The sequence below is a fragment of the Panicum virgatum genome, chromosome 7N, assembly GCF_016808335.1.
Source record: "Panicum virgatum strain AP13 chromosome 7N, P.virgatum_v5, whole genome shotgun sequence".
Classification (NCBI taxonomy): domain Eukaryota; kingdom Viridiplantae; phylum Streptophyta; class Magnoliopsida; order Poales; family Poaceae; genus Panicum; species Panicum virgatum.
Genome location: NC_053151.1, coordinates 1,347,492 through 1,356,613, shown reverse-complemented (window position 1 = coordinate 1,356,613; position 9,122 = coordinate 1,347,492). Strand labels below are relative to the sequence as shown.

General features: G+C 51.4%; 1 pseudogene; it reads right to left on the bottom strand.

Moving 5' to 3' along the window:
* Window positions 1–5,039: 5,039 nt before the first annotated feature.
* LOC120681711 lies at window positions 5,040–6,714 on the bottom strand (annotated as a pseudogene).
* Between the last annotated feature and the right edge of the window lie 2,408 nt (window positions 6,715–9,122).

The following is a 9,122-nucleotide window of genomic DNA, read 5'->3' as shown; positions in this document are numbered from 1 at the left end:
GGGGTCGCCGCCGCCGGTGTTCTCCACGCCCCCAATCCAGCCCTTGCAGCAGCCGCGCGTGGATCAGTACGAGGAAGATCGTTTCCTCAAGCCGAAGATGGTGTTTCCGTCATTCGACGGCACGGGCGATCCACTTCCATGGTTGAATCGCTGCGAGTTATATTTTCGAGGCCACAACACACCGGAACACCGTAAAGTTTGGATGGCGTCTCTCCATATGACCGATGCTGCGCAGTTGTGGTACTATCATTTGGAGACGGTTAGCGGTGAACCTGATTGGAGGCGTTTCAAGCAGTTGCTGCATAAGCGATTTGGGCCGGGCATCACAGAGTCGCCCCTGGGCGAGATGGCTTTGTTGCGCCGCACAGGGTCGGTGGAAGAGTACAGCAAACAGTTCGTGTCGCTGGCGTGCCGAGACGTCGAGCTCTCGGAGAGGCAACAAGTCCAGCTCTTTATCGCTGGTCTCAACAATCCCCTGAAGACCGATGTGGCAATTCACTCGCCACCAACGCTGGACGACGCCATCCGCCTCGCTAGGGCATATGAACAGCGCCTTGCAATCGAGCCGACACAGGGGCGCGCAGGGGGCCGGCCACCATTTAGACCGCCGGGTCTGCAGGGAGCTGCGAATGTCCAAGGAGTTGCACCAGCGCCGAACGCCCAGGTGGCCGTGCGTCCACCAGCGGCAGCTCGCATCGCTGCTCTACCCCGCCGGCAGCTCACACCAACAGAGATGGCACAACGCCGCGCTGACGGCCTTTGTTTCAATTGCCCGGAAAAATATTTTGCGGGGCACAGGTGCAAGCAGCTAGCAGTCATTGAAATCGTGCCTGACAATGAGGATTTGGTGGACCAGGACGACGAGGACGTGGCCGGAGCAGAGCTGCACTTCCTCCATGCGCCACCGGCTCCTCTTCCTGAAGGCGAACAGTCGGCATCCATCTCCCTTCATGCGCTTACAGGGATCGATCCGCCTGATGTCCCAACCATGTATATTTGGGTGTTCCTGGGTGCTCGCCGACTCACAGCCTTGCTTGACTCGGGATCGTCCAAGACATTCATTAACACTCGCGTGGCGGAGGAATTACGCATTCCCGTATATCCTGATCAAGCTTTGAAGGTCACGGTTGGCAATGGAGACCAGGTGCTTAGCCCTGGACGACTAGCAGAAGTACGTGGCATGGTGGGAGGTGACTATTTCTGGTTTGATTCCCATTCGCTTCCTATGGGTTCTTTGGACATGGTTATTGGAGTTAGCTGGATGAGTCAGCTGGGGGATATCAGTTGGAATTTCAGGGAACAAACCTTTGCGTTTCGTGTGGCTGACAAGAGGATTATGTGGTGCGGCATCAACAGACCGGGTCCTGTTTCTCTTCGGTCTCTGTCCACCAAGGCCGGCCAACTCTTACCGGAATTACTCCATGAATTTCAGAGTCTTTTTGTTGAACCGCATGGCATGCCTCCTTCCCGTGAGATAGAACACAAGATCCGTTTGAAACAGGGCACTGAAGCAGTGGCAGTCCGACCTTATCGTTATGCTCATCTTCAGAAGGACGAGCTAGAAAAACAGTGTGCTGAACTTCTCAAGCAAGGTATTATCCGGCCTAGTTCTTCAGCCTTCTCCTCGCCAGCATTACTGGTCCGCAAGCCAGATAACTCATGGAGACTCTGCATTGATTATCGGGCCCTCAACGCGTGTACAATCAAAGATAAGTTCCCAATACCAGTGGCTGAGGAACTTTTTGATGAGCTGCGGGGCGCCAAATTTTTCGCCAAACTTGATCTTCGATCAGGATATTATCAGGTACGCATGTTTCCTGGGGACATTCATAAGACCGCGTTCCGGACACATCAGGGTCTGTTTGAATTTTTAGTAATGCCATTCGGCCTCACTAATGCCCCGGCGACCTTCCAAGCTTTGATGAATGCTGTTCTGAAACCGTTCTTGCGCCGCTTCGTGTTGGTTTTCTTTGATGATATCCTAATTTACAGTCAGTCCTGGGCTGAGCACTTACTCCATATCCGGGCAGTGTTGGAGGCATTACAGCAGCACGGTTTATTTTTGAAACAATCAAAGTGCTCCTTTGGAGAGCAATCAGTCACTTATTTGGGCCATGTCATTTCTGCTCAAGGCGTGGCTATGGATGAAAACAAGGTCAAGGCAGTCCTCACCTGGCCTATTCCTAAGTCAGTTCGGGCACTTAGAGGATTTTTAGGCCTTGCTGGATATTATCGGCGTTTCATCAAAGATTATGGCCTCATTGCAGCACCGCTCACTCGTTTGTTGAAGAAGGAGGGTTTCTTATGGGATGAAGCAGCACTCTCGGCATTCAGGGCCCTCCAAACGGCCTTGTCCATGGCACCGGTACTTCATTTACCAGATTTCAGCACTCCTTTTGTGGTAGAATGTGACGCCTCTGGCTCGGGATTTGGGGCAGTTCTACATCAAGGCAGTGGGCCTATAGCCTTTTTCAGTCGACCCATTGCCCCTCGACATGCTAAGCTCGCTGCATACGAGCGAGAGTTAATTGGATTGGTCCAAGCAGTGAAACATTGGCGGCCGTACCTTTGGGGCCGGGAATTCCTCGTCCGAACAGATCATCATAGCTTGAAGTTTCTTTTAGATCAGCGTCTATCCACTATACCTCAGCATCATTGGGCTACTAAACTGCTGGGATATGATTTTCGAATAGAGTACAAACCGGGCTCAACCAATATTGTGGCTGATGCGTTATCGCGACGGGAGGAGTACCAATCAGCAGAACTTACAGCCTTGTCCACCCCAGCTTTCTTGTTCTTCGATGAACTGCGCGCACAATTACAAGGTGACGCTGACCTGGCTGCCATCCGTGACAAGGCAGCTAAGGGCGAGGATGGGTGGACCATAGTTGATCATCTGTTGTTAAAGGAGGGGAAGGTTTTTGTTCCGTCGTCATATCCGGCTGTTTCCTCCTTGCTGGAATTTGCACATGGCATGGGCCATGAAGGTATTCAGAAGACACTCCACCGCTTGCGTTCAGACTTTTATATTCCGGGTGATCGCAGGTTGGTTCTTGATTTTGTTAGAAATTGTGAAGTTTGCCAGCGTAACAAAACGGAGCACCTGCGGCCTGGAGGTTTGTTGCAGCCGCTGGACATTCCGTCGGCAGTGTGGGCTGATGTGGCCATGGATTTTATCGAAGCTCTCCCTCGAGTCAATGGCAAAACTGTCATCCTCACGGTGGTGGACAGATTTTCAAAATATGCACACTTTATTCCATTGAGTCATCCATATACTGCTGCGTCAGTCGCAAAAGCATTCTTCCAAGATATTGTTCGCCTCCATGGTATGCCCTCTTCCATCGTCAGTGATAGAGACCCGGTTTTCACCAGTTCATTTTGGAAAGAGCTGTTTGCCCTGGCGGGTGTTCGCCTGAATTTCACATCGGCTTTTCATCCACAGTCTGATGGTCAATCGGAGGCCACTAACAAGATTATTGCTATGTACTTGCGCTGCTTGTCTGGAGACCGGCCACGCCACTGGATGCGTTGGTTACCTTGGGCTGAATTCTGTTATAATTCATCTTACCAGGCCTCCTTGAAGACATCTCCTTTCCGCGTAGTATATGGTCGGGATCCTCCCATTCTCAGAGCATATGAACAGGGTGAAGCTCGCCTTCCGGCAGTTGAACAGCAGCTTTTGGAGAGGGATGAGTTCTTGGCTGAGGTGCGGGATCGGCTTGAACAAGCGCAGCAATATTCTAAGGTGCAGTATGATCGGAAGCATCGTGAGCTGTCATTTGAGGTAGGACAGTGGGTATGGCTGAGGCTTTTGCATAGGCCGGTTGCCTCTCTTGGAGTACAGGGCCGCGGCAAGTTAGGCCCTCGTTATTTTGGTCCTTATAAGGTGCTGGAAAGGATTGGTGATGTCGCATACCGTTTGGACCTGCCACGAGGGGCTCGCTTACACGATGTCTTTCATGTGGGACTGCTAAAACCATTCAGGGGCACGCCGCCTGATGCTCCTCCACCTCTTCCACCAATTCAGAATGGTCGTGCTTGTCCAAGTCCAGCGAAGGTGCTTCGGGGGCGCCTCGCTCGTGGTCGCTATGAGCTGCTGGTCCAGTGGCAAAATCAAGATGCAGTTTCTGCTTCGTGGGTAGCTTTGGATGATTTTCGTCGTTCCTATCCAGATTTCCAGCTCGAGGACGAGCTGTTGCTCCAGGGGGGGAGAGATGTTATGACGGGAAAATATTACCAAAGGCGTAAGAAGAAGGAAAGAGTAGATGCAGGGGCGCATGATGGAGGGGATTAGTTTCCTTGTATTCAGATAGTTTAATTATTTCCTTAGTAGAACTCTTGCTTAGCTTAAATAGAGGATACATGTAATCAGGAAAGGACTAAGAAAGGAATTGATTCTAGCTTCCCCTATCCCTGCTCTCGTCTACCTCTTCTCTCTGTTCTGCCCTAGTTTACCGACGGCGCCCAAACGCAGAGGTCCTGGACCTCGCCCTCCTACAGATCACGGCTACAACCTCCGCAGCGTTCATCTATTAGAGAGTCCACCACGTGACAGATATATTTTTTTCTTTCGAATACATAGAAGAGCTGTGTATCATTTCATTATATGAGAAGGAAAAAGATCAGAATGGCCATACCTCCCTTCCAAAAAAAAAGACTTAGGTTACACGTGTGCCCGTGTAACAAAAAAAAAAGCGACGACCTCGATACCTACGTGCCTAGCAGTTAGCTGCGACCAACATGCTTAATCCCTTTGACCCTGCCAATTCCTAGAGCTCAGCTTCTTCCAACGCAAGGGTGATAGCCTGAGAGATTCTAAGAGAAGCACCGTTGAACACAACATCATTCCTCATCCCCCAAATTGTCCAGGTTCCAAAATGACCAACGAGTGCAGCCCTCGCTTAGCTTCATATATTGCCCGCCAAATCAGAACTTAGCTACCATCATTCAAAAAGATCTTCTGTGTTGGCCTGTGGTGAATGAATAGAGATACCCATGCAGCCCAACAGAAAATGCCAAAATTGCCGGGAGAAACATTATGTCATAAGAGAGATCATGATAAACATAGGTATTCCAATGTTCTGAAAAAGTAGTAGCTAATGGTGAACACTCAGGATCATTCACAAGCCAACGTCAAAAGACAAACCATTGTAGTTTGAGACTCCAACGGCTTTTACAAGGCCTTGCTCATAAGCATCCGCCAGGCCATCAAGGTACGCTGAAATGGTTCATGCTCAGGCATGTCAGAAAAAAAATTCCGATGTTAGAAAGAACAATAAGCAATCGGATTTGATTTTACCAAGAGTATGTTGCGCTTGATATCTACCTTCATTCCCCCATATCCCTGGCCTGAAAAGGTGATAATGATTATTGAGAATACCACAGTTAAAAATGGAGATAATTTACAGACATGTAAATGTATCAGAGAAAGCAGAGGAGCTGACCAGTGAAGTTGGTAGAGCTCCACAGAGGACAGGCCAAGACGGTCTAGCGATTTCTTGAGTGCAGAAAGAACGCTTCCTCGGCCAAATCTCCATGGAAGGGCAGCGAACTTTGTCGCGACGGCGACCTCAATCTGCTCCTTCTGTTGCCTTTCCTTGATGAATCTAATGGATAGACATACATCACATGATGAATAACTACTGTTGCACAGAATCCTATTGCAGAGTTTTGGAGGGAGAAACATCGGACAATAGCATTATTACCCTCCTAGTAAACTTTCAGAGTTGACTGCTCCCATCAGCTGAAGGACAGAAGGATTTTCAGTTAAATAGGTGTGCCATCAGAACTGAATCTGGAAAGAATGAGTGAACTAGGTTTCTGTTTCTTACCGCTGTACCGTACACTTCTGCTGTGTCGAAGAAGGTCATCCCGTTATTGATACTCGCATCGAACGCCTCCTGTGCCTCCTTCAGTCTCCTATCTGTCAAATTAATTAAAAGCAGCCAATTACCTTTTACATCCGCAACAGAGTACAATCGATCATTGTCACTGGCATGCTAAACTAAAGCTGAAGATGGAAGTAGCAGCGCCAGCAATATATAGTACTTTGCAGAGATCAGAGGAAGTAGGAAAACCCGCCAATTTCGTTTTGCTTGTAGTGATGCCACCCGTGCAAGAAACGCACAGCACAGCACAGCACAGCACAACACATACTGTTTTCTTGCAGGCAATACAACATGCAGCTGATGTGCACGAGAAGCATGAGCAAGGGATCCAGGAAACGTTGGCGCTCTCACACATGCTTTCTGCTCCGCCGAGGAACAGCAGCAGAGCGGCAAGCACAGCACGTACCGTCCCACTCGGAGTCGTTCCAGTAGGTGGTGTCGCCCCAGGACCAGGCGCCGACGCTGAGCTTGGTGACGGCGATGCCAGACTTGCCCAGCCGCACCTTGCCCTCGCCCTCCTCGACCGCCGCCGCCACACCGGACGCCACCGCACGGGGCGGGCGGCAGCGCACCCGCCGCCGCCGGGGAGCGCAGGAGGGCAGCGGCAGGTCACGCCGCCGGTAACCTGCAAGGCCATCGCGCGCTCGCTCACTGCTCGATCAGACCACTCGCTCACTAGCTCACCGAGCACGCGCGCGAGGCAGGAGGTATGCGACGCTCTCTCCTCTATGTCCGGGGCGACGCTCACTGCTTGATGGTGCTGGGGAGCGCCATGGGGAATCTGCTCCCGGACGGCGACGGGACTTGGCATGAAGCCCGTTGCGGATGGCAGAGAGTTGCTGATAGTTTCTGTGTTCGTGTGGCTGCAGGCTTCTTACTGTGGAGTGTGGAGTAGAGGAGTGTAGAGTCTAGAGAACTACTACTAGCTAGAGTCCGAGCTGGCACGTGAGGAACATTGCACTTAATTTTCAATATATCTAATCTACGTTGGTGTGTAGTGGTTCACTGGGACCAAAGAGAACGAACGGTCCAAAATTTATCATGGGAGTTTTTCCTAAAAGATTTAATCGTGGAGGAAAATTAAACCAATACTAAGAGCATGTTTTTTCTGCCCTATAAATAAACTATATAAAAATCTAGTTTGTATAATCTCACGTGGACAACAAACACATCAGGTTATTCTTCGGATACTATATAAGAGGAACAAACATTAGGCCCCTACTCTCTACTTTTAAAGTAGGGTTGAGAGCTTAGGGCAACTCCAACCGAGCCCTTTTCTGGACCCTTACCTCATCTTTGAGAGTTGAAACACAAAAAATAGTCTCCAACCGGTCTCTCATCCCGACCCTGACGGATAAGGCGACCTCATTTTCCCCCCTCCGACTCTCACTTGTAGGAGCTCCTCTTCCGACCTCTCAACCGGTGACAGCCGCAACTGCCGGTCCTCCCGCTCCTCCACGAAGCTTTCCCTGCGCCTTCCACGGAGCTTTTCTCGCGCTAGGTAGGCTGATTTCTCATCACTGGTGGCTATGGAGTCTAGGAGAGGAGGTACCTGTAGATCCGGTGGCTATGGAGCTAGGGGGCGCAGATCCACACCGAAGGGGGCCGGCGGTGTCCCGCCTTGCAGCCATGTGCCCAATTTCATAGCTCCGGTAGCCCGATTTCATAGCTCTGGTGATGGATTCAACTTGGGAGGGGCTCAAATGGATCGTTGAGGTTGCTGCAATGCCGGTGGTGCGAGAATTGGATTTGTTTGGCTTGATGATTGGTGAATTTGACGGCGAAGTGAACTCAGGTCCATTGACCGGTTTAGTCGGTCAATTGACCGATTTAGCTAGTCAATTGTCACCATTTACCGATTTGGTCGGTCAATTGACCGATTTAGTCGGTCAACTGTCACCATTTATCGATTTGGTCCGTCAACGATTTAGTCTGTCAACCGATCAAAAATTAATGATTATAAATAATTAATGGTTACAAATAAGTCCGCTCAATGATTGTTAGTACGGAATACAGTTATTAAAAAAATTATTATTGGTAGTAACGAACGTTTGTATAAATAGTGCTTAGATTGTTAGTTACATGATATCAATAAAGAAATAGAATAATAAGATATAGGAAGACATATGAGAGTTCGGTTGGAGTACAAAGCAAAGTAGGGGGTTGAAATCTGGATTAGAGATCCTCATATATAAGAATAGGGGCTCAAATTTGAGAGTTCGGTTGGAGTTACCCTTTAAAAACTATCTCCAGCAGAGCCTCTATTTGGAAACCTAAAGTAGGGAGGCACCCAAATCCCTTCACCAGGCCCCTAGTCCCACACCGTACGCCGCTCCCATCTAACTCCACATGCTGCTCCGCGACACCACAAAGGGATGGTCCGGACACGCCGCCGCCGTCACCTGGCGCCCGCACCCCTGGCTCCTCCCAGCGCCGGCCTCCTCCAGCACCTCCTCCGATACCCACTACTCGCCGTCTTCGCGCTCCTCCCCTTCGACGCTTCCACGCCGTCTGCGCTCCTCTGCAGCAAAGGCGCCGCTTTCGGCGCCGCCGCGGCCTCCGGATCTACAGCTCCTCTGGCGCGAGAGAGCGAGGGAGGGTGTCGCCAAGTGGGGCCGCGCACGGCTGGACGGAGGTGTGGAGGGAGCTGCAGGGGTCCATGAGCTTGGCCCGCAGCACTTCAATCCCACCGCCGCATGGCTCTTCCCCACAGCCCCTGTCCTCCAAGCCACTGCCATGCCTCCAGCGCGGCTGCGGAAGCGGCTGAACCCGTCTGCGTCCGAGAAGCAGCCGCAGCGGCGGGGCCAAGAAGCTGCCGCAGCGCGGGCTCGGCGTCATGGTGAAACTTGTGCAGCGTATGTCGGGCGGTGACTGGGGACCGTGTCTTGTAGGACCGCTTCTGCATCTTGGATGGCGATGGCGTGGCACACGCGTCGGCAGCGGCGTGTAACATGGGGTTTGGGAACATCACTTCTTGGCCTATGGCCAGTTCTTGGGGGAGATCCGGTTGGCGGACAGCGACAGCCAGCCCAAGGCGACCGACGAGGCCGGCTTGAATTGGATTCGGGATCGCACGCAGCCGCACGACGGCGGTGTGACAGAATCTGCACTGTGTGCCGTGGCGGCGCCCCGGTGGCTATGCTTCTCCCGAGCACACCGAGGCCGCAATGGTGGGTGTTCACGGAGCTCGCGAGGCAGCAGAGGGAGAGAGGATGGAGAAGACAGCAAAAATAA